At 37.4% G+C, this 26,890-nt stretch overlaps 1 long non-coding RNA gene across 1 annotated transcript in view; it reads left to right on the top strand.

The window, feature by feature from the left end:
* The first annotated feature begins 15,155 nt into the window (after positions 1-15,155).
* LOC104868791 overlaps positions 15,156-26,890 on the top strand; it is a 61,483-nt gene continuing 49,748 nt past the window's right edge. Inside the window, exon 1 of the long non-coding RNA XR_782114.3 lies at positions 15,156-15,215. This is a non-coding gene — a long non-coding RNA (uncharacterized LOC104868791). The remainder of the gene's footprint in view (positions 15,216-26,890) is intronic.

Raw genomic sequence — 26,890 nt, 5'->3', positions numbered from 1 at the left:
TTTTCCCATGTCCACATTGGCTTGTGATTATATAATGTCTCAGGAGAATTAGCCTGTTGGATCAGATAGTGCTGTTTGTGTTGAAATAAGTCATCAGGGAAGTTTTTGTGTCGAAAGGGTAATTACGTAGATTAAATTACATAGACTTTGCAAAACAACATGAGAAACTTAAAAAAAAAAAGACCTCAGGTTGCATTTGGATTCACTGAACTTGACGCTAATCCACCATCAGTACATATAACAAAGCAAGAAGAAATAATTATTTTATTTTATACAAAAATTGCTTGCTGCTTTTGGTTTGGGGCTATATTAAAATACACTGGGAGAAAACACTGAAAAGAGTTTTCCAAGTGAAGATGTAATAAGTAAAATACATATATATATATATAAAAAGCTAGGCAGGGAGCTAAATTAGAAATTGGAGAACATGAGTTCTTACTGTATTTCATTTCTTTGAGGTAGTAAAAGTGACTTTCTAGTTCTTAGAAAAAATACATGATAAAGCCAGTTCAAGCTTTCAAAAGGTACAGAATGTCAAAGATTTTTATCTTTTTTTTTCAGCTTTAATTGAGTTTATTGGTACATTTTAGGGATACAGTACAGTTACATTCATTGTTGGGATCTTGTACCAGAATGTCAAAGATTTTGATGAGTCAGGTATAAATGAATCAGATGCATATGGATTATGCTCCTCTAAATTCACATGAGTTTAAAAGTGAAGAGGAAAATATATTTAGTCTCATGCTCAGGAACATTCTGAAATTCCATAGTATGGAATTTGCATTTATTGGAAATTTGCATAGTGATTGGAATGTTGCATTTCACATCTGAAGTGTGAACTGCATAAAACCACTGATATCCATCTCCAGAGTAAAGGGTGGAGATCATTTTCATTGACTTTGTTTCTCCTTTTCACCTTTGAAAAAATCTTATGCAATTTTTAGCATTAAAATAAAAGCAAGCATGGGTAAATTACCCCCTATTATGGCTTTTTCTTTTGTGTGTGTGTGTGTGTGTGTGTGTGTGTGTGTGTGTGTGTGTGTAAAATATGAGGTACTCATTGGGAAAAGTCAAAACAGTAACTTTGGACGCCACTGTCAAAATAGAAAAGGAACTTGTTTTAGCTAATGATGGTTTACTTTGTGTGAGTCACACACTTTGTGTGTGGGGGGGGTACTCAGGCTTGAACTGAAGGCCTTGAGCATAACAGCAAGCACTCTACCAGTGAACTACCTTCCTAGCTCTTTCAATTTTATTTGTGAGGTGAGGCCTCACTAAGTTAACCAGGCTGACCTTAAACTTTCCATCCTCCTGCCTCTGCCTCCGCAATAGCTGAATTACATGCATGTGATACGATATTGGACTGAAACTTACACTTTTAAGGTAGGAGCTTAAATGTTTCTTGCTCCTGAGGAAGCCTCCCTCACCCATGCAAATGCATTTTATTGCCATCCGCAGAAGCATCATCCTAAATTGTAGTTGGCATTGCTGTTTTTCCCAATTAAACTATAAGCTCTATAAAGCTGGATACCTTGTGTGTGAAGGTTGTCTGCCTTTGTACTACTAACCAAACACCTGGTATGAAATAGGAGTTCAGTAGGCATTGTTTGGATAGATAAATTAGAAGCAGGCAACATAAAGAAAATAAACTTCTGTCTTTACTGAAAACTATGTGTATGGGAGAAAAAGTAGCATCTCCCCCCCCACACCTATTGCTAAGATTCATGGCTAAGACTTTTATAATACAAGAGAGATTAACAAGCACTCATGAGGCTGAGGCAGGAGGATTGCCATGAGTTCAAGGCCAGTCTGGGCTACACAGTGAGTTCAGAACCAGCTTGAACTACACAGCAAGACCCTGCCTCAAAAATGAAGAGAGAGCCAGGTGATGGTGCACGCCTGTAATCCCAGCACTCGGCAGGCTGAGGCAGGAGGACACTGTGAGTTCAAGACCAGCCTGGGCTACATAGTGAGTTGGAGGTCAGTTTCAACTAAACAGTGAGACCCTGTCTCAAAAAAAATCCCCCCCTCAAAAAAAGAAGAGAGGGTGGGAGAGAGAAGGAGAAAGAGAGAGAGAAGAGAGAGAGAGGAGGAGGAAAACATACAAATTTATTCAATATACTTGCAAATATATCTGACATGGAAACCATCATAAATGAAGACCTAATGACCCAGGGAAAACAGTGTACTTTTATGGACTTTCATGCAGAAGTGTGATTGGAGGGTGAAAGAGTCTTCTTGGCCTCCAAGTATAGAGCAGGACCCTCTGGAACGAGGATCTTGTTGACCTGCTTTCTGGGGAGGTAAACCAGAGAACTTTCATGGCCCACTTAAAAGGAGAAAGGTGAGAGATCAGAGAGGGACATTCTTGCTTCTGTGGTTATCTCATTTTCCTTCAGTTTAAGATAATCAGCACACCAAGAAGTCATATTTTGATGTAGTGTTTCCTGCATCCCACCATATGCACATATCATTTTCAGTAATGGAGTCTGTGGGACAATTACCATATTTTATTATGCATGTGTTCCCCAAGTCCTTAGCATTGAACCTGGCATGCATAGTATCTCTCACACTTTATTGAGGACTAATTTATATGTCATGAAGTGCATTCATATACAGTGTAGTGTTCTGAGTTTTGACACCAAGGAGCTTTGATACCAAGGAGTTTTGATACAAACTAATCACTGCCATATTTGGGATACAGAGCATTTTCATTATCCTAAATTTGCCTTTTTTCCCCTTTCAGTCATCTTCACCCCAGACCCAGGCAACAACTGGTTTCCTCTCACTATAGATTAGTTTGTATTTCCTAGAATCTTGTGTAAATGGAATCACACAGTACATACTTCTTGAGATGCTATTGTGTTTTCTTCTTTTTTTATTGAGTTTATTGGTACATTCTAGGTATACAATACAATTACATTCATTACTGGGATCTTGTACCCTTACATGACAGGTCTTGGTTCTTATTTTTTTTAAGGTGCTGTTGTGTTGTTGCACATATATTTAGTTTGCTTCTTCTTATTGCCGAATAGTATTTCATTGTATAGATCATTTATTTATTAGCCTATTTGTTAAGGAATGATTGGGTTTACAGTTTTCAGCTATTTTGAATAAAACTACTGTGAACATTCACAGAATTCTTTGCATAGAAATGTTTTTATTTAGGCAAATACCTAAGGGTGGAATTCTGGTTTATGACAAATGTAAATTACCACCAGTAATATACAAGAGTTCCATTTGCTCTAGGTCCTTGATATCATCAGTCTTTTTATTTTTTAATATATCTATATTTTTTGGTATTGGGATTGAACTCTGGGGCCCTTGTGCTTGCAAGGCAGACACTGGAACCACTGAGCTAAATCCCCGGCCCAGTCTTTTTAATTTTAGACACGTTGAAGGTTATATGGTAGAATCACCTGGTTTGAATTTGCATTTCTCTGATGACTAAGGATGCTAAACATTCATTAATCATCCATATAGCTTCTTTGGTGAAGTGGCTGTTCAAGTCAGTCTATTTTTTTTAATAGTTTACCTTTGTTTATTGAATTGTAGGAGGGTTTTTTGTTTGTTTTGGGGGGGGTTGTTTTTTGTTTTTCATGTTTGTTTGTTTGTTTTTTGAGGAGAGTGCTAGAGTTTGAACACAGAGCCTTGTACATGCTAAGCAAACACTCTGCACCTGCACAACATTCTAAAGAGTTTTAAAACTTTATTTTGAGACAGGGTCTTACTAAATTGCCCAGGCTGACCTTGAATTTGAACAATCTTCCTGCCTCAGCTTCCAGAATAGCTAGGATTACAGATACAGGCTAACACATACCGCTTGACTGTCTTTTTTTCTTTTCTTTTGAGGCAGAGTCTCTCTGTGTAGTCCATATGGGCCTTGAACTCACTATGTAGCCCAGGCTGGACTCCAATTTGAGGCAATCCTCCTGCCTCCATCCTCTTGAGTTCTGGGATTACAAAGATGTGCCACCACACTTGGCTTTTTGACTGTCTTTATTTTAATGGTGTCTCTTAATAGCAGAAGTTTTGGAGGGCAGGGACAAGGGGAAAAAATGAGAACCAAGACTTGTCATGTAGAGGTACAAGATCCCAACAATGAATGTAACTGTACTGTATCCCTAAAATGTACCAATAAACTCAATTAAAACTGAAAAACAATAACAGAAGTTTTGACTAATGAGTCCAAATGATCAATTTTTCATGATTTCTTTAATGTGTGTGCTCTCTGGAAAAACCTACCCCAAAATCACAGAGATTTTTCCCCTATGCTTTCTACTAACGATTTCATAATTTTAGCTTTTACAATTAGATCCATATGGCATTTTGACTCAATCTTTATGTGTAATGTGAGATAAAATTGAAGTTAAATTTTTTCACATATACATATGTGTGTGTGTGCGTGCGTGCGTGTGTGTGTGTGTGTGTGTGTGTGTGTGATGCCTCCAACACTATTTACAAAATCTTTCCTTCCTCCTTTGAATGCCTTGAGACTTTTGTCAAAAACCAAATGACCACAAACATATGGTTCTACTTCTGGGATTTCTGTCCTACTCTATTGTTTTATGTCTATCGTTTCACTGGTATGACACTATCTTGATTACAGTAGCTTTCTTTATATAAAATACTGAAATCAGGTAGACGAGTTCCTGAACTTTTGCTCTGTGTGTATGTACCTTTTATGTCACTTAAACATTTATTCTAGAGCTGGGTATGGTGGCACATGCCTGTAATTCCCGCACTTGGGAGGCTGAGGCAGGAGGATTGCTGTGAGTTCAAGGCCAGTCTAGGCTATATATGAGTTCAAAACCAGCCTGAACTGCAGAGTAACACCCTGTCTCAAAAGAAAAATATGTATTACAGACATGATCTTGTTTACCAGGACCAAGCATCCCTTTCTTATGCCTTAAATGGTTTACATAGCTGCAGAAAAGAAGGCTTATGCTTTCCTTCCTTTGTTTTCAGTTTATTTCTCTATCCCAGGAGACGATTTCATGCTTTGGATCAGAGATCCTTTGACTTACCAGTGGCTAAACGTGGTTTTAACTAGTGAATGTAAAAAGTCCTGAGGAAGGCAAATGAGCTAATTTTATACTTACTCAGGTGAATTACAAAAAAAATAATTCTATGTGATATTACAAAAATTGATGATAAAATAATAATAGAGGAAACACCCATTAACTTATCTGTTAGTTGTTAAATTTCTTTACCTAGCATTCTTGACTTTTCTCAGGCTAAATATATGTGATGTTCTGTGAAAGCTGTAAAACACATATATTCTATAACTTCCCTCATCAATTCTCTGATGCATCACCTGAAATTCCTTTACTCTTCAACTTGGAATATCTAGACTTTTTCCTTCCAATAACCCTTTTGTCATCTTCTCAATCAGAACAATTGTGCCTTTTGTTTTCTTTTCTTTTCTTTTTAAACAGTGTCTCCCTATATATTCCAGGATGGCCTTGAACTCACTACATAGCCCATTCTGGACTTGAACTCATGGTGATCCTCCTGCCTGAGCTTCCCAAGTACAGGGATTGCAGGCATGCACCACCATGCTAGCCTTATTGTGCCTTTTCTTGATCTACCAACACACTTATGATACTTGCCATGGTAATATAATAACTTTCATATATTGTTATTTACCATGTGCAACTTAGTATGCTAAGTAACATGCATTAGTACTTCTATTCATAGAAACATGATAAGTAGATATTATTATACTTTCATTGACAGTAAAGAAATTGAGACATGTGAATTTAAATAATGTGTCAAAGGTCACAGAATTACCAAATTTCAGCATTAGGATTGCGAGCTCTGTTTGACTACACAGTCTGTGTTCTTAACAGTTATGCTGATATCTCCAGATAGAGCATATTCTGCCTGCCTCTCTCAGAAACTCTAGACAGTAATGGCAAGCCTTTAAGAGACCGAGTGCCCAAACTGAAACCCCACTTACTTATCGCAAAGTGCTAACACTGCAGTTAAACTTGAATGCTTGGCTGCTGTGGAGCGACTTGGCTCACATGCTGACAGAGAGGGCTCTGAGTGCCCACTGTGACACCGCGGCCTTGGGGTGTTACTCAAGACCATCCATAATCTTATGGCTGCCAGCATACTTGGAAAGATCGCTCATGAGGCCCCAGAGATATCAAAATTTAAAAGGCTTGAACAACAAGTCTTTGAAGATCCCCTACAGCAACTGGTAAGTGTGTCCCAGAAACAATGGGAAGTAACTCTTTTCTTTGCCGTCATATACAAATACTTTGAGTAATGTTTTGAGTTGGCACAGTTGGCATCACTAAAATAGCCTTTCGTTCCAGCCCCTGGGGAATTTGGTGAAACTTCTTTGTCAAAGAGAGATATAAAATAGAAAGAGCCAGGCCACTTTTTAGTTCTTCTTAAAAATGTAATTTGTTTCCAATGATGAAAGTAACACATGTAACATTTAGATCATTTGGAAGCTACAAGAAAAGAACGAGAGATAACTATTAGTAATATTTGAATCTCTAGTCTTTTTCTATACACACATGGACACGAATACACATATTTGGAAAATATAATTGATATCACATTATACCTTTGTTAGCCATTTTTATCACAGCATATGGTAAATATTTTCCTTGTTTTCCTATAATATCATTTTAATTGTTGCATACTATTACACAATAAAATAACCATAATTTAATCACAATTTTATTGTTGGTATTTAAATGGCTTCTGATATTTCCTTATGTATTCACATACTTACAGGTGCATGGTTTTTTGGTCTTTTACTATTTCCTTAGGAGTATGTTGAGATAGAGAAGCCAAATCACTAAATGTTCAAAGTTATATTTCATCCTAGTAGAGTTGTGCCATTTAATATTCTCAATGGAATTAGGTTAAAAGATTTTTAATCCCTTAGGGGCCAGATCCTGAAAGTGGTGCCAGAATTGCAGAGTAAGATTCCTGTACTAGGAGAAGGAACAGCAGTGGTTTTAGGCAATAGTGAGAAAGTACCAACCCAGAATTCAGTGTTCATGCTCAAATGCCATCTTTGCCACATGCTATGCTTACTAATTTATATTGTCAAATCCATGAATTACCAACACAAAATGGCCTTACTTCAAGCTCTTAACAGAAATACCAGCTTTAACCCAGATAATTAGCTGTATCGCAAATCCATCCTAGGCTAGCCTATTTGTGGGTAGAATCCATTTCTGATTCTTCTTGATATCTACAGTGATTTGAACCTCCACAAATGTTTTATGAATGAATGAAATCAATGCTATCTTCAGATTATCAACCTAGTTCGTGCTGATTTCTTTAGAGGATTTAAAAGATGCAAACTTCTGAAGTTTGTTAGCACAAGCCTTGAACAACTACAGTCAAAACAGAATTAGACCAGTTCAAACCATTATTATAGGTTGAAGCTTCTGAGCTTACAAATCCATATAAGCACAAAGACTTTGAAGTAATACTGTTCAAACCTGCCTTTGGAATCTATGCAATTGTAACACACTTGTATAACTCAGTTTTATAATATACATACCACTTAAGAAAAAAAATCCATGATGATATCAATAGGAAAAATACTCTTTCTCCAGGAATTGTGAGGAAACTTGATGACCAGTTACTTCAAAAGAAATTCCAGTAATATAGATATCATTGTTACAAGATAGGTTGCAGTGAAAACACTTCTAAGGTTTTTTGGGCCATAATTATTATTTTGCTAATATTTTTTATAAGGAATCTACTATCCTTAACATTCATTCACATCATACTTTTGAAAACTACATTAAAAAATTGTGTGAGATAGAGAAAAACCTTAAGAAGCCCCATAGTTCTCCCTCTAATGATTATAGCAGAGAAAAAGATATCACTTAATTTCTGGTGCCTTTATTATGAAAGTCCTGAATACACCCATCCCTATGTAGAGTTAGTATCTCTTTGTCTATGAATTTTCCATTGCTATAACAAAGTACTAGAGACTGGGTTATAGTTCAGAAAGCTGGAAAGTCCCAAAATAGGGTGCTAGTGTCGGTCAGCATCTAGTGAGTGTCTTCTTCTCGCCATGTCACAGCAGAGAAGGATATCACGTGGTGAGACAGGGCAAGCACGTGTCAGCTCAGGTCTGACCACTTCTTCTTGTAAAGCCACCAGTTCTGCCATGGTGGGCCCAACCTTAATGCCTTGACCTACTCCTGTCTACATTCTGAAAGGCTAAAATCAGCTGGTGTGGTGGCTGCTCTCCCCTGTAGATGGGGCTAAAATTCACCTTGAACATCACACTCCACTTTACTTCAGTACTTGACCCACCACCTTCACTCATGAGGAACATTTGAATTTGCCACCTCACCACAGATCATGAAAAAACACACTGGGCAAGTGACTTGAATAAAATGACCTTACCTGACCACTAACTTCCTCTGCTGTATCTTTTGCTCCAGACTAGTTTTCTGTTTCTTTTTTTTTTCTTTTTTTTGTAATGGGGATTGAACTTGGGTCCTTGTGTTTGCAAGGCAGGCCACCGAACCACTGAGCTAAATAAATCTCCGGCCCTAGTTTTTCATTTCTGAATGTTCATAAGTTGAAAGATTTAAAGGAACAAATTACTTCTAGTTTACTAAGCTGTGATTGCTCTCATTTATGTTTCCTTTTGCTTCAAATGCCCTCTTCCATTTGGGGGTAGAGCTCAATGGTAGAGTACTTGAATAGCATGTAAGAAACCCTGGGTCCCATTCCCATCACAGCAAAACAGATTAAAAAATGACTCTCTTCTTCCTTTCTTACACTTTCCTAACTGTGCCAATCTGCTCTGATGGTCCTTTATTCCACAATTCAGCAGAACCCTTCTCTTATCTTAGCATTAATTATGGATTTCTTTAAAAAGATTGGCATTTTCATGAAAGCAGGTATATGATGGACTTAAGTTGTATCTTATACACCTCCTATTTTCACTTTATCGTATAGATTTCTTGTGTGATAAGTGTCTGTGTTTGGCATATATAGAAATTCAACAAATACTTATTGAGGTAATAAATGATTGAAATGTCTCAATCTATGGGTTGTACATGATTCCTTTAAACTTTTTTTTCTCACTTTAATCTTTTTTTCACTTCTGTTTCTCCTGTTTTAGTGTTTCCTCTTTGTTCTTCCTCATTTGTTTCCCTGCAGTCCTGGTGGGTGGTTTTAGTAGCGGAACTTGCAGTAATCACCACATTCATTGCATTAGACAAAGATAGTCACTGGGTCATCGGGGTTGTGTATCTGCTCCTGGTTAAAGGTGTAGTTCTTCTTACATTTGTGTCACTCAAGGAGGTCTTGGCCCATCTGGTATTCACAGATGGCCTCTTGGGCCATTTTCTCTACTGTCATCTTGCCACTGAGTCTGGTAGAGATGGCTCTGCTGAGCCAATGCCACCTTATTCCAGGAATACTGGGGTCCTTGAGGTTGCTGATATAGCTGCACATGTGATCCTGATACCTCATGTCCCTGCTCTTGAGATCCTGGTAGTTGACATTTGATTCTGATGCCATCTTGTCAGAGGTGACTCCATAATCCTTGTAATCATCATCCACTGATGTCTCCACACATTTGTCCTGAACAGAATCCTCTGGGAGACAGCAAGGGGCTAGGAGGCAGTTGGAGGTGAAAATATAGGGATTGAGGAACTGCTGGATGTTTGGGGGATCTTTAATATGTACTTGTTGCTATTTGATAGTCCTGGAGATTGAGGACCCCAAGATCAACGTGCTGGTCAACTTAGTTTATGGTAAGGGCTTTCTTCCTGGCTTGTAAATGGCTACCTTCTTGTTGTCTTTACATAGTAGAAAGAGGGAGTTTATTTGCTTTTTGTTACTCTGTCATTAACAATTTTGAGTAGCAGTGTATTGATTGACAAGATCTGATTTAGTCCCTTAAATTATCGACTTATTTGTAGTTTGTCCTGATAGGCTTATTTTGATATAGTAAGTATTAGCGAATAGGAGAAGCAAAGAAAGTTCAATTTTAAACTCCTAAGTCTTATAATATGGCCGTGGTTGTGAAAAGACTTCTGCCTGTACCTTCTTAGAAAAGCTATACAGAAGGAGACCAAGAGATGGAGGGGGGAAGGAAGAAAAGGGAAAGGAAAGTCAAAAGAATTACGATGTGTCATGTACATGTACCAATTCCTAAGATGAATGTAATCATTATATACTACAAACATGTACTAATAAAAATTCAAATAAAGGTTATAAATAATAGCATCAGAATATTTAATTAATCCACACATTCTCATAAGTATCTGTAACATCTAATTATCAAATAAATGACTCAGAGTAAGACATTATTGGAACCACATGAAGTGCAGAGGAGAGAGTTGTAATTACTGAGTGAAGGCATACTGATGTCAATAATTTGTCTATTTAAGAAGTTAGTGGGAAATAAATTACAATGAAATTCATGTGTAACCTAATGATTTATCACTACCTTCAAAACCTTGGTTAACAACATTGTCGGCAATATCATTACAAACTACTTATTAACTGTATATACACTTAAATTCATTGCCACTCTGTGGTGCCATAGAAAATTATTTGTCCTGCTTCCTGGCACAGAGCTCCAAAAATCCTTGAAATTTCCTGAGCGAAAAGGGTGATAGGAATATATTTTGTTCTAATGAAGCAACTCTTGGTCCCTAGATTCAGAATGGGGACTGTAACTGAGAAAAATCCCAGCCTTTGATTAGATGCTTACAACTTTAGCTTCAATCTCCAGGCTCCAGGAAGGGGAGAAGACTGGAGATGGAGCTCATTTACTATTGGCCAGTGATTCATTCAGTTATGCCTATATGATGAAAACTCCATAATAACCACTATACCAATGATAGCAGACCTTTTAGAGCTTTCAGCTCTAAAAACAAACAGCCTGCTGCAGCATATGTGCCACAGGTTCAACACCACTGCCCCATGCAGTGGAGTCTGGAGGAGCTTCCAGGTTGATGAACACCTCAAGGCTCAGGAGGGTGGTGTACTCCAACTTCATGGGGACAGAAGCCCCTGCACTTGGTACTTCTCTGGATCTTACCTTATGTACCTCTTCATCTGGCTCTTCATTTGTATCCTTTATAAATAGCTGGTAAACATAAGTAAAGCACCTTCCTGAGCCCTGTAAAGCATTCTAGAAAATGAGGAATTACAGCTGGTTTCACATCTGGTTAGTCAGAAGTAATAACTTCTAAATTTGGTGAAGACTTTTGGGACTTGAGCACTTTAACTTGTGGAATCTGATGCTAACATCTAGTTGATAGTGTCATAATTGAATTAAATTGTTGGACACTCAGTATGAGAAAGTTAGAGAAGAGGTGTTGGGAAAAAGTACCATGTTTATTGTCAGGAAGAGAAAAACCCTTTTGCCTTCTCCCTATGTCATCATACCTGTATTATTTTGCCATTGATCATTAGCAATACTGATAAATTGTTTTAAGCAGTCTCTTTAAATCCATGTTTCAATTCCCTTTACCCTGTTGCCTTTCATGCAACAATATTAATTTACTCTACAAATATTGAAATTCATTATGTGTCAGGCTCTATCCGAGGGTATAATGGTGAGCAAACCAGATGTGATTGCCTACTTTCATGAACCTATTGGTGGAAAGAGACATCCATCAAAGAATCACATCTACACATTCACTTACAACATGGTAAATTTGCATCTTATGAATGAGGCATATAGGATGCTGCAGTTGGTCTTGTCACAAAGATCATGAAACAATTCCCCAAAGAAACTGAAATGTGAAGAATTGTATGAGGTTAACTAGGTAAAGATATGGGAGTGGGCAATTCAAACCTGCTTCTTTTAAAGACTTCTGAGACTGAAGTTTCTTATTCCAGCGCTCTCCTCCCTGATACCACCACAAATTTTCTCCTATTAAAAGAATTTAAAATATGCTCAGAGCCAGGCGTGGTGGCGCATGCCTGTAATCCCAGCACTGGGGAGTCTGAGGCAGGAGGATCGCTGTGAGTTCCAGACCAGCCTGGGCTACATAGTGAATTCCAGGTCAGTCTCAATTACATAGAGACCCTGTCTCAGAAAAACAAAAAAACAAAAAAACAAAAAACAAAATAAAAACTAAAAACAAAAACAAAAATGTATATACTCAGAACACCATCAGAAGAAAAAATATTTTTTTTGGTACCAGGAATCAAACTTGGGACCTTGTGCTTGCGAGGCAGGCGGTGACACCACTGAGCTAAATCCCCATGCCAACATTTCACATTTTTCACAGATAAAAGTATTACATGGTAAAGAAAGATCTCTGATGTCTCATTCTTTTAAACATTAAAACACTTTATTAGAACATATTCACCATACATAATGATCACATTCGTCACAGGGAATTTGTACTTGTGCACATGATGTCTCATTCTTGAGGACTGCTGCCCTGTTGGTTTCCTTCTCATGTACCACGCTGATCCCCAGTCGGGTGCACCTGGCATTCCCCCAGCCAAAGCCCCAGCAGTGATGAAAGTAATAGAGCTATGAGCCAAGACTGTTAGACCACAGTGGAGTAATTCACTTTGCTAACTGGAGTACAGGATGTTTTCACAGTGATTTAAAACAGATTTTGAAGAATGAGATAGGGAGAAAGATTTCCAGGAAAAGGGAACAACACCCACAAGTCGCAGAGAGGTGACAGAATGCCACATATTTGCAAAGATAATAGGCAGTTCAGAATCCCCCTAAAGAAGTAAGGGAAATATTATAAAAACAGTGAAATTAAATCAGCTTTTCAGAAATAAAAGAATTAATTTTAGTAAAATCAAAAAGTTCCATAAATAGAACCCTTCATTCCTTTACAATCCTTAATAAATGAGTTGTTACTAGACATTAATCTTAGCATTTACAATTGTCATAGGTTCCAGAACTTTAATTGCCTCAGATCTTCTTATTTTTCTTGACATGCCTTATTTATATTTTTTCACATTTTGATTGGCTTCCAGCTTTTACCTTTCTTTTTTCTAGCTTAGCATGTACAGTGGTCTTTGACGAGTGATAGTCATATCTTCCCAGACCATGATGTAGCTGACTGAGAATTCATTTAAGCCTATCTCTTTCCCAGTTCTTCATTTGATTCAAAAAGTATCTTGAATGTAAGCCAGTGCGGCCACTATGAAAATCGTTATGGAGATTCCTCAAAAAACTAAAACTAAAAACACTGTTTGAGCCAGTTACACCTCTCCTGGGTATATTCCAGAAAGAACTAATACTATAGTGATTCATGCATACCCGTATTTATAGCACTACAATTCGCAGTAGCCAAGTTCTGGAAATGGCCTAAATATCCACCAACAGATGAATGAATAAATATTCAGGCATATGGAAGAATAAAACCATGTCATTTGCAGGAAAATGTATGGAACTCAAAGAGCATCATGATATGCAAAATAAGCCAGACTCAGAAAGTTAAATGTAATGTTTTTTATAGAGAAACCTAAAATATAAATAGATGAATGAATATGAACAAAGGAGTGATGATAGTAAACTAGAAGGCAGATTCTTGGAGTGGGGAAGGGCTTCAGGGGTGGAGTAAGAAAGGGAGAGGGACGTAAAGGGATTGAAAATGATCGAGATATGTTATTTACATATACCATTTCCCTACAAACAAACACCATTATTCTATATTTCAATATAGAATGTACTTTTTTTTTTTTTTGTACTGGGGGTTGAACTCGGGACCTGTGCTTGCATAGCAGGCAGCAGAACCACTAAACTAAATCCCCATCCCTAAGGATGCACTTTTCTAAAAAAGTAGTTTGTATTGGAATGGAAGTTTCCACTAGAAATAGTATATGGAAAGTCTTACAGAGGAAAATGTTCAGCTTGAAGAAAGACTCAACCACGAAATAATTCTTCCACATAATAAATATCCATAAATGGAAAAATTTCACAATATTTTTGATCAAACAAGTTGTATAATTCTCTATTATCAGATTACCAGGCAAATATTACCATATGCATTCACCCTCAGTGGAAAAAGGCAAACATTTTCCTTTTTAAAAATTGAGAATGTCACAGAATGATTCCATTGTGTGTAAACAGAGATAATATTTACTGGCACACATACTGTGCTAGGCTGCGTGACAGACCAGTCACAATGCTGTCTTGTTTAATCGCCCATCAGGGCACCCATTGGGGGAGATGGTCACACAATTCAGCATCATGAAAAACTTCATAGTTTAAATAATCTGTGGATGTGGTTCTTTAGAGAAGAAGCTGGGGCTCAAAGAGTAGCTTAGTGATTATTTTACTCATTAACAGCCAAGTGGGACTTGAGCCCAGTCTCCTTACCCTTAGTCCCTGGCCTTTCTACAACATGCTGTGATGCTTGTGACATTTGTCTTCTAGTCACTTTTCTTTTTCTGTTTCCCTCTTTAGACTTTTTTCTCTCTCCATCCATACATAGAAATTTGGATATTTAAAATCTTCCTTTAATAATTTAATTCAACATTTATCTAATGATTATAAACTACATACATTAGATACTGGGAATCCAATGTTGTACTGGGAATTTGTTGGATACAGTAAAACAATACAGATAACTGAAAAACAAATCAGCATACCATACAAGCTTTGTAAACAGGTCTAGAGGATTTCAGAGGTGGATCTGGGGAATTTGGACCATGACTTGTACTTTTGAAGAAGGGGAAAGACTTTCATAAACAGGTGAAGGCTGAGGGTAGAAAAAGAATTCTATGCAAAATGAAGGGTAAATAGGAATCAGAGGAAGAGAGCAAAGCAAGTTGGAGAGATGTCATGTAGAACTCTGACTAATGAAGTGTTGTAGAAAAGACGATGAAGAAGAGACTACGAGTAGGCTGTGTTATTTATGAAGTCAGGCAAGGGATCTTTCCTATGAATAAGACTAGAGTAGCTAAAACACAGAGTGTGGAAGCCCTAGTCAGATATCACGGAAGTTATAGAGAAATAGCCAAGAAGCACTAGAAATGGGTGAAATTCTGAGCAAATCGCTTGACAAGGGCCTAAGGTAAAAGGAACCATGTACTACAGTACCACACTTCGAGATTCTAACTATACTAGCACACTCCTACCCCTAGGGGGAGCTCAAGATTTCCAGCCTTTATTCCAAATAAAGCTCTCTCCTAAGGGAACCTAGAACAAAATGGCGAGGTTGGGGGGCGGGATTGTGCAGGAGACTGTTGGAGGAATACAGCAGTTAATGGAGGTGAGCTAAGAGAATATTTTTCTTATCAATAATCTCTGCGGGCTTTTGTCTCAATTTAGCTCTTAGTTTATGTTCCTTTTTTCGCGGCTTCCCTGGCGTGTGGCCGGTATCTGAGACACTCTTAGAAGGGCAAGTGACCTCTCAGAGTCCACCCTGTCCAGCCCAGCTGCCCGGGTAAGAGACCTGATAGAGACCTGATAGGGTTGGGGGCCACCCATAAGTTTGTAGTAAAGAATGAGCATTTGCCCAAGGTGTCCTTACTTTGTTGGGTGAGAATCCTGTGAGCTACATTCATTATTCAGAATCCTGATCAGATTGCACCCACCTTCTAATCATAGGAGATTGGTATTTCGTGTGGTCACAGAGGTAACTAGAATTTAGGAATAGAAAGTTTGTGTGCAGGATTCCTGCTGAAAGATCTTGCCCAAAGCTTTAACTAGCTGTTACCGGTAGGCAGAGATGGAGGGCTATTTCTAGCAAGGAGAAGGGTACTTTTGAGAGACTGAGAGTATAAAGTACCTACCTGCACATTTGTGAAGCTCCATTCCTCAAAATGAGAGCAAAGTCTGGCCTTGGCTCTCCTAGGATTAGAACAATCCCACCAGCAGAAGCCTGAAATTTGAAGGACCAGAATACCAGATATGTGTTCTTGAACAGAGCCACCCTTCACTAAATTTAGAAATGTCAGAAGCAATGAATCTAGGATCCTGGAGAGGTATTTAATCTATAGGAATGAAAGAAAACTGCATGTGACATAGGGAAAAAGAGATACCAATATCATACATTTTTAGTATGCCAGTCCACAGTAGTGCTTAGGTGCAACTCTATGGAAGAACAAGTGCTTGCACTGGTGTTAGACTGCCCTAACAAGTGCTGTCAGAATGTCACAATTTTAATCTTTTTTTTTTTTTTTTCTGTATATGCTCAGAGAGCATTTTTAAAGTTCCCTTCTAGGTTCCATTTGTAGGAGCTACTTTATTATTGTAGCATGGCATCTGATATTTTATTTTTAATTTATTTATTTTTTGAGATAGGGTCTCACTATGTAGTTGAGACTGACCTGGAACTATTTAGCCCAGGCTGGTCTCAAACTCACAGCAATCCTCCTGCCTCAGCCTCCCTGGTGCTGGGATTACAGGCATACGCCACCACGCCCAGCAGCATCTGATATTTTAATATGAAGGATTAAAATTCTGACACAATTTCTTATTCTATCATTTATGTACATCTATCTTATTCATTTAAAATTCATTATTTTTATTTTTAGTGGGTATTAAGGATCAAACTTGGGACCTTGAACTTGCAAGGTAGGTGGCAGAACCACTGAGCCAAATCCCCAGCCCCTAAAATTTATATTTTAAATATCCCATTATAAATATTAATGCAGAAAATTTGGAAGCACAAAAATACAATGTGAAACCAAATCAGCCCTAATTCTACTATTCAAAGTAGAATAAAAACACTTTTACTGTTTTTTACTTTGTGTGTATTTTAAAACAAAAAATCATCAAAACTTTTCATTCTGTTTTGTATTTTATTTTCACTTAGTAATCTTGTAGAATTCTCTCAGTGTTAGTGAATGAACTACATCACAATTTTTTTTCTTTCTCTAAACTTCCCCCCCTCCCCCAGTGGTATGGGATTGAATCTAGGGCTTTGTGCTTGCTAGGCAAGTACTCTCCTCTGAGCTATATTCTCAGTCTTTTTTTTTACTTTTTGCTTTCTATCTGTCTGTGTGTCTGCCTATCTATCTATCTGATCTTGCTAAATTACCCAGGCCAACCTCAAACTTGTAATCTTCCTGACTCAGCCCTCTGGAGTAGTTGAGATTACAGGAATGCACCATCACACCTGGCTTCTCTATAAATTTTTTTCATTATACAAGCATTATTTGTGCATTGTTTTGTTCTTAGAAAGTAGAGAAAATTTGTATAGAAGGAAATAAATAATCTAGAATCCTAACATCCAAATATTAGTTGCTTTTTATATTTTGGTCTATTTCCTGACAGCTTCCTTTTTAAAATTTCATACATAATAATTAAACATTTCTGATAATAAAATTTTAAATGGTACAGAAGTATTTTAGTCTTTTTCTTAGCTTATAACAAAAATGTTTTGCTGTTTCTTTGAATAAAAATCTAATATGCTCATATATATTTTCAGATTCAGGAAAATGACAAGAAGGCATGTTACCCAAAAATCTATCGTTTAAAGGCAACTATTATTAAAAATATTAGTAATTTTCTTTGCCATTCCTGATAACTTTGCTTAAATTATTTCATTCAATTTTTATAACATCCCTAAAGGTTAGATATTATCTTGACATAATAGCTAAGTCCTGGAAACAGCCATATGCCTACCAACAGATGAATGGTTAAAGATATTGTGGTATTTACATACAATGGAGTACTAGTCTGCTCTGAAGAAGGATTAAAATGAAGTCACTTGTAGGTAAATGGATGCACCGTGAGGCTATAATGTTAAGTGAAATAAATCAGATACATCAGTTTAAATAGTACAATGTTTCTCTTGTGTGAAAACCCAATGGAGCAAAACAGACTGATAGAAATTGGAAAGCAGGAAGAACGTGTTCAAATGGGAAGGGGAACAAAGAAGTGGGGAGGGGAAGGGAAGGAAGGGAAAAAGGATTTAAAGAAAAGAGAATGGAAGGGAAAAAATGGAAACAAAGCTTTTGTAAATGAGGTTTAAGGGACAGGAGGGAAACAGGAGAAAAAGAATTATTATTATTATTATTATTATTATTATTATTATTATTTTGAATTTACAGATGAGAAACTAAGGCTTAGGGAAGTACATAATGTGCTCAAGTTTTTACAGCCTGAGTCTCGAGTTAGGTCTATCTGATACCAAGGCCTTGGCCTTGACCCAATGTTTGATAGTGCTATTCATATTTATGTACGAGTGCATTTGTCACGGGTGTTTTGTAACTCTTTATACTTTGACAATATATCTGTTTGTGCTAATGAATTATGAAACATTTCTTTGCCATTTTAACATCTCTGTATGATGTTTTACTTTAATCAATCTTCTACACTTAGATTATTTCTTTTTTATTATTATAATTAGAAATGCAATATAAATTGATGTATACTGTTAATTCTGCTAGATTATTTCCAGATTATATATATTTCTGGGAATAAAGACCAAGCATATTGCAACACTTTTGACATTTATTGACAAATTGTCTAATGAAAGATCATGTCATTTATACAATTACTATAATATTTTTACACTTTATAGACAACTAATTCTTGGCATTCTTCATTTCTTTGATCATTATTTCAATTTGAATATTTTTGAATGTCAATTGATTGTGTATGATATTTCTTCTTTTGTAAATTGCGTCTTGATAGACATTGCCTTTTCTTCTATTAGAATGTTTGCCTAGGGGCCATGGATTTAGCTCAGTGGTTCCACAGCATGCCTCACAAGGTCCCAAGTTCGATCCCTGGTACCAAAAAAAAGAATGTTTGCCTATATCTTAATCAGAGGAATCTATCTTTGAGTTTTTTATTGTTGGAAATAGATTTGCTTAATATCTTTTATGTTTTGTTGCTCTCTTTTTTCCAATCATTTTTCTTTATCAGTGCATATTGGTTATATGGATTTTATGGGTTTCACTTTGGCAGATTTGCATATAACATATTTTAATCATTTCCCCATCATCCCCTTGCTTCCTAATCTTCTCACTGATTTCCTCATATATTTTTCCTTTAAAAACTTTTTTTTTTGAGAAAAGATCTCACTATGTAGTCCAGGCTGGCCTCAAAGTTATGATCCTCCTGCCTCAGCCTCCTGAGTTCTGGGATTACAGGTATGTGCCACCATGCTGGGCTTTAAAAAAAAATTTAATGGCACCCATGTTTATAGTGGCACTGTTTGTAATAGCTAAAATTTGGAAACCGCCCAATTGCCCATCAATTGGAGACTGGATAAAGAAGATGTGGCTTTTCTATAAAATGGAGTACTGCTCAGCTTTAAAGAATGAGAAACTAGAGTCATTCATAGGAAAATGGATGCATATTGAGGCCATACTCTTTAAGAGAAATAAATAGGACACACATGTGTAAATACTGAATAGTTTCTCTGGTGTGAAAAACTAAAAGTATAAATAAGATCCAAATTGTATAACTGATAATGTGAAATAGGAAGCAAAAGGCTAAAGGAGTAGGGGAAATGGAAAGGGTAGGGGAAAGGAAATAAGGGAAAAGAAAAAATATGAGAAAAGGAAAAAATGGAAACAAAGTCTTTGTAAATAGTGAAGGGTGGAGGGTGTGTAAGTAGGGCAGGAGTATGGGGAAAAAATGAGAACCAAGATCTGTCATGGAAAGGTCCAAGATCCCAATGATAAATGTAACTGTACTGTATATCTAAAATGTACCAATAAACTCAATGAAAAAATTTAATGTATTGATATTTTTCACTTTTAATATACTATTATAATATTTTTATAATTATATTTCACCTTTTTATGCATCATTTCATTGGGAAAGTTTCAGAATCATGTTTAATGTTTGTTTAGGGAAAACTGCATTATTTTCACTATAAATAAACTGACTATATTTGAGAAAGAAAGTCTATTATAATTATTTATTAATAGAAATTATTTTTTAAATGGCTTTAGATTTACAAAAATTTATCAGGAAGTTCAGAGTCTCTACATTCTGCCTCACTTCCATCCACACCCCAGTTTCCCGTTATACGTCTTGCATCATTGTGGTACATTTGTTATCATTGCTAAGGTAATATTGACACATTATTATTATCAAAAGCCCATATTTACAAGGCCTAATTAGGCCTTGCTCTTTGTGTTTCATGTTCTGTGAGCTTTGAGAGATGCATAATGACATGTATCTGCAATTATAATAGCATACATAGTAATTTAACTCTACTCATTCATCCATCCTTCCTGCCCGATCCCTGGCAGCCACTGAACTTTTTACTCTTCAGTTTTGCCTTTTAAAGAAGGTCTTACAGCCAGAACCATGGAAACTTTTCAGATTGGCTTCTTTTGCTTAGTGATATGGATTTCCTTCCATGTTGTTTGTAGCTTGATATCTCATTTATTTTTATTGATGAATAATATGCCATTGTCTGGATGTGCCACAGTATAATTATTCATTTGCCTATTAAGAGATATCTTAGTTGTCTCCAACTTTTGTCAATCAAGAAATAAAGCTGCTAGAAACATTTATGCACAGTTTTTTTAGTAAACATAATTTTCTACTCATTTTGGGTAAATGCCAAAAAGTATAAACATTGGGTCATATGGTAAAGGTAGAGTTTGGTAACATTTACCTTATAATTTTAATGATAGCACTTTTGTTTGTTTGTTTGTTTGTTTGTGGTACCAATGGTTGAATCTAGGGAGGGCTGAGCTACATTCCCAGCTCTTTGTATTTTTAAATTTTGATACAGGGTCTCACAGGATTGCCCAGGCTGGCCTGGAACATGCTATATTCCTGACTCCCTCTCCTGATTAGCTAGGATTACAGGTGTAATTTTAGTGCTTATGGTTAATATTTTTCTACTTCACCAGTTTGCCTAACACCACCAATATTAATTTTTTGATAGAAATATTTCCTTGAATCATTGAAAAACCATCATACACTGAACAACTACCAAAGACTAATGGAAAGTGTGAAAATGCGGACAAGTCAAATTAATAAAGCCATTACTTTTTTGTCTTCTGTTTTCACTTCCTAATAAAGCTTACAAGTTCATAGGTGATGTATCACTCATTGCTAAAACTGAGACAGTTCGTCACCCTGTGAGTGATAATAGCTATACAGTTCTGGACTGTAATGTATAAGGTCCTGTGTCCACAGAAACCCTTATTCTTAAGCAAAAAAGATGGGTCTTGGATCCCTTTCTTGTGGGTAATTGTATTGACTCTGCCTGTAGGATTTTGACCAGAGAATGAAATATTCCTAATAAATTTAAATATTTGTCAGGTGGTAGCATCCAGGCAGTCTGGACTGCAGGGAAGCTACAACCAAGGAAACTCATCTGCATACCAGGCAGTAAAAGTCTGAACCACTCTATTTTTTAAAAACCATTTTAGGAGTGGAAAAGAAAGCGGAAAGATTTAGACAGTAACCTTGAAAACATTGGCTTTTGTCTTTATGGGGCAACCACTGCCTTGAAGTTCGCGATTAACAATTTAACCACAATTTTAGCAGTCTCTTGTATAATTATCTTGTTTTTATTTCTTTAATTCATTCCATATTTGTTTTGTTTTGGTACCGGGGATCAAACTTGGGACCTTTTGCATGCAAGGCAGACAGCGGAACCACTGAGCTAAACCCCCGGCCCCATTCCATATTTTTGAAAAGCCAAACAAAAACTGTTTTTGACCCCAAACCCTTATTTCTTGATCTGGCATTCTTCAACATCCTCATCACTGGTCATAAGCCAGGCAGAGAAAGACAAATATCACATCTTCTCACTAATTTGTGAAAGCTAAAGAAAATTGAACATATAGAAGCAGAGAGTAGAATAGGGGTTGCTACATGCTAGGAAGGGAAGAGGCAAGGGGACAGTGCAAGGGTGGATAATGGATAAGTACAACTAGAGGAAGGGAGTAGTTATGTCACACACCAGAGCATGGTAACTATAGCTAAGTATGGTGGTGCACACCTGTAACTCCAGCACTTGGGAGGCTGAGGCAGGAGGAGTGCTGTGAGTTCGAGGCCAGCCTGGACTACATAGCAAGATCCTGTCTCAAAAAAACAAAAACAAAAAACAAAACCATAGTCTACACAATTAATTATACATTTCAAAATAACTAGAGGACGAGAGTTTAAAGGTCTCCCACACAGAGAAATGATAACATTGGATGAGCTGGCAATGCTAATTACTGTCATTTGTCATTTGTCATTACACATACACCTGTACTGAATCACAATACTATTCCTCATAAATTAGTATAAATATTATGTCAGTTTCAGTTTTTTAAAAGAATTCTTTATCCTGGGCATGGCGTTCCTCTCTTCTTTCTCCCGTGTAGGTCCTCAATTCACAATCCTGGACAAAGTCAGAACCCCTAGGGCAGATTACTCTCACAGCCCGTGTTTTTATTTCCCTGACCTTCCAACACCAATGTGTGTCCTTTGCCACCATCTTGTTTAAGCCTCTGCAGTCCTCATTCAGAACTTTGACATCACCCATAGTAGCTCCAGTCTTTAAACTGTCAACTCTTAGGCTCCTCTGATTATCCTGCTCTCTCATTTCTGTGCTTTTATTCTTGCCTCACTAAGAACAACAATCCCTCAATTCTTGCATTTCTCTTCACTCCATTAGCCTCCTGGTTCTACAGATCTCCAATGTCACCTAAAGTACTTTAAGTAAGAGAAATGGCTATAGCTTTTTCTAAGGATGTAGAGAAACTGATAAATGTAACCTTTCTTTCAATGTCTTGGAAAGCTATTCAGGGATTTCCAAAATCTTAAGGGGATCATTATGAAGACCATCACTGCACTAAAGCTTTCAGAAGCACTGGTTAATTAATGAGAGAGTTGGTTGTGAGAGTATGAAGCACACATGCTTTCACAATACTTTCTTTTCCATTTGTTCTTGAGAGTAGAAGAAAAGTAAAGACTGAAAGAACATCCTCAAAACCCTAAGACTGTTAAAAAGCGTTTGGAAAATGTTATATGCTGCCGTCAGAAAAAAAAATGGTTTCCTCTCCTGGAAAAGATTAAAACTTGAAATTAAATTGAGCTCGCAACAGTGAATGAAAGGTAGAAAGCAGAATGATGTTTGGGATATGACTGCTGTATCACTTTCCTATGGCTACTATAACAAATCACCACAACCTTGGTTATTTAAAACAACAGAAATTCGTTCTTTTACAGTTCTGGGGCTGTGTGGGGGTGTCAAAAATCCAAAATCAGTATCCCTGGGTTAAAATCAAGGTATTAGCAGGGCTACTAACTTTCCAGAGATTAAGAATCTAGTTCCTTGCCTCTTCCAGTTTCTGGTAGTTTCTAATATTACCAGACTTGTGGCTCTGTCACTGTAAATTTTAAATCTCTCTGCTCTATGTTCATACAACTTTCTCCTCTGTCCTCCCTCCCTGCTCCAATGTCTCGCTATACAGTTTGGGCTGGCCTTGAACTCACTATATAGCCCAGGTTGGCCTTGAACTCGCAGCAATCCTTCTGCTTCATCCTGCGAGTGCTGGTATTATAGGTGTACACCACCATGCCTGGCTCCCTCTGTATGTCTCTTGTGAGGGCACTTTTGATTGCATTTAAGGCCTACACATATAATCTAGGATAATCTCCCTGAGATCCTTAAATTTGAGATCCTTAAATTTGAACACATCTGCAAAGACCTTTTTATCTTTCATCTTACTTTTCTTGTCTTTCTTTTAGGCGGGTTTTTGTATGTAGTTCATGCTGGCCTAGAACTCACTATGTAGTTCAGGCTGGACTCAAATTTGCTGCAGTTCCTCCATAGTTGGGTGTCGTGGATACGCCTGTAATTCTAGCACCTGGGAGGCTGAGGCAGGAGGATCACTACAAATTTGAGACCTGCCTGCACTACTTAGTGAATTTAAAGCCAGACTGAACTACATAGTGAGTCTCTGTCTCAAAAAAACAGAAACAAAAAATAAATATCCTAAGGATTTGCAGATTCCAGAGAACCTTTGGGTGATTATTATGCAGGCTACTACAACTGTTACTCTATTTACCTGAAAATAAAACTTAAATGGAAAATAAGCCCCATGATGATTTTTCAGGATGCTTATAAATATAAGCCATACCCCTAAATAAGCCTCAGTTAAGATTGTCAACCAGATGGACACAGTTAGTACATCTGTTGCAACACACAATGGATATATTGAATTATAAAATAATATATAATTAAATATAAATGTTATTGACATTGATACTTAACATAAATTATAATTATTTGCAAATATCCAAGCAAATGTATGTGGAAAAGAGGTAAATTACTATGTAAACAGATGAACTTGAGATTTATTGCCAAAGGATCAATTGGAGTACAGACATGACACTCAAAATAATGTGTGTACATCTTTATTTTTTTGTACCGGGATCAACTCAGGACTTGCACTTGTGAGGCAGGTGGCGGCACCACTGAGCTAAGTCCCTGGCAATAAGGTGTATACTTGGTAATGAGTGAATGTGGTTGTATCTAAGATAAATCTTTATAGTTCGATACATCATGTGTCGTAATGATCTGCAAACAGGCTACATGCATAAGAAGTGCTCCTTTAAGGAGAGCTCTAATTCTGGACCCAAGAGATTGAGGCCAATGTTTTTACAGGAAATGGAATCACAATGGGGTTTGGAGAGTTATGACAATATTCCAGAAGATCACATGACTGTATTTGAATAAACATAAATTTCTGTACATGCATAAATGAATAAGTATAGATTGTTGTCCATGAAAATTTAAGGCATCCTCTGAAACTAAGCCCTATTGCATCTTTTGTTTGTTTATTTTTTGAGACAGGGTCTCACTGTAAAGCCCAGGCTAGCCTTGAACGCAAGGCAATATTCTGTCTCAGCCTCCTGAGTGCTGGGTTTACAGGCATATGCCACTATGCATGTCTACATTTTTGGGAGCAAAAATTCATATAAAACCCAGTGTTATTTTGGGGAAAATATGTTATTATTGGGTAAGGGTGGAGGTTCCACAGATTAAAATAAGGAGGGCTGAGGGAGAATCTTCCAAAAACAAAAACTCTAAAAGTTGGTTCCATTTCTGGGGGTTGGGGGGGAGGACATGATAGCTAGGTCACTATAATGAATTAGGAGAAGGAAAAGAAAACTACTCGGAGGCTACAGAAGTATAGATTATGCACTTGCTGTCAGGAGCTTGAGTGTTCTGTTCAGAAACTTCAAGCTGTTTAGTACTCAACTGAGAGGGTATCTAAGATGGTACAACAAGAATTAGAACCAACTGCTGTGATTCAAAACAAGAGCCAGAAGCACAACTGGATCTGGGGAGCCTGGTAGAAGATTAGCTCCAAGATGACTGATGTTATAATCAGGTATGAGCAAGGTGAAGGACATTTAAAAGATGGGGGCTTTGGCAGCACAGGGAATTTTCAGCTTTCACAGTCTATCTGCTGATTTAATGCCAGCTATGTGTTATATAATTCCAGTTGACCTGAGACTAATAATTTCAAGTGGTCTGGCAAGAGGTTGGCCATGATCTACCTGTCTCTTCACATGCTACTGTCAAGAGCGTGGTAAGAGAAGTAAGCTAGAAGGGGTGATCATTTTTAATAGTGCCTAGAGCACCTTATGGAAAGGGTACAGGAAGCAGAGCTGCTCATGTATTTAGCTTCCTGAAGACTGTCTGTCATTCTGGCCGATCTAGAGGATGATGGACACGGCTTTCTGAGAGAGCAGAAAGAACATTATGGAGGATGGAGTAGATGAAGGGCAAATGGTGGGAGTGGGGAAGGACAGTCACTTTAGCCCCCTCTACCCTCCAAAAGTGGAAGTGTGGAAGATCAAGCTCTGAGTTCAGAGATCTTCAGAGATGACTGAGTCGGATTTCCCCAGCCAGCCCAGAATAGAAGCTCCAAGTAAAAGAGGTGAACACTTGGGTGACACAGGGGCTTTACCCAGCCTTCCTCACTGTGCTGGGCCTTTCCTCCAGGGAGAGTCCCTGCCTAGAGAATGAGCCCCCGGGGCTGTACTCTTGTTGCCCTTAAAGAAGCTCAGCTGTTTTCTGATTAAGATGAAGGAAAGTTCAGTGACTAAGTGACACCCAGAGGGGTTGTGCTGGAGCAGGGACAGGCCTCAGGTTGGAGGAGGGGAGCTGAAAGCCTGTGGGAGGGGAGAAGAGAGCATATGAGACCCAGAGTCTTAGAATAGTTTAGAAATTTGATCTAGCATCAGAGGCTGGTGTAAGGAGGAAAAAGGGACCTCTTTGGCAGATCTCACTTCCCTTATCAGTCTACACTTTCACTATTAAATGGCTTTATATGTCAACACTAAACAATTCCAAGGAGAAAGTATATATCAAGTGCTTTGTGAACTTTAAGGCAGTAACACAACAAAAGAGCCATTATTTATAGTTACTGGGTATAGATATTGAACTAAACACTTTACATATGTCATTTTATTTAATTCTCGTAACAATTTTGTGACACATGTTTTTATTCACATTTTACTAATGAAAAAATTGAGGATGAGTGAATTAAAGTCTTGTCCCCAAAATATATATAGCATGAGTCAGAATTTGAACACTTCTATCTCCAAAGCCAAAACTATTAACCATTATGCTAGTGCCTTGCCAAAAACAACAACAACAACAAATCACACAAAACCTGTTCAAGTATTTGTTTTTAATCTCACTAAATAAGACTAAATATGAGTAGAACACAGGTACCAGAGGAATTCAGGTTTGATTAAAGTGCCAAGAAGTCAGTTCATAAAGAATGGAAACCAGTGTAAAGTAATTTTATTTATTTACTTACTTATTTTATTTATTTAATTTTTGGTACTGGGGATCAAATGTGGGACCTTCCTGGTGGCACATGCCTATAATCCCAGCACTCGAGGCTGAGGCAGGAGGATCTCTGTGAGCTCGAGACCAGCCTGGGCTCCATAGTGAGTTCCAGGTCAATCTCAACTACATGGTGAGACCCTGTTTCAAAAAACAAA

The sequence above is a fragment of the Fukomys damarensis genome, unplaced genomic scaffold, assembly GCF_012274545.1.
Source record: "Fukomys damarensis isolate Sample0158 unplaced genomic scaffold, DMR_v1.0_HiC HiC_scaffold_16, whole genome shotgun sequence".
NCBI lineage: Eukaryota > Metazoa > Chordata > Mammalia > Rodentia > Bathyergidae > Fukomys > Fukomys damarensis.
Note: the sequence above shows the minus strand (reverse complement) of the source record. Positions and strands in the feature narration are given on the sequence as shown.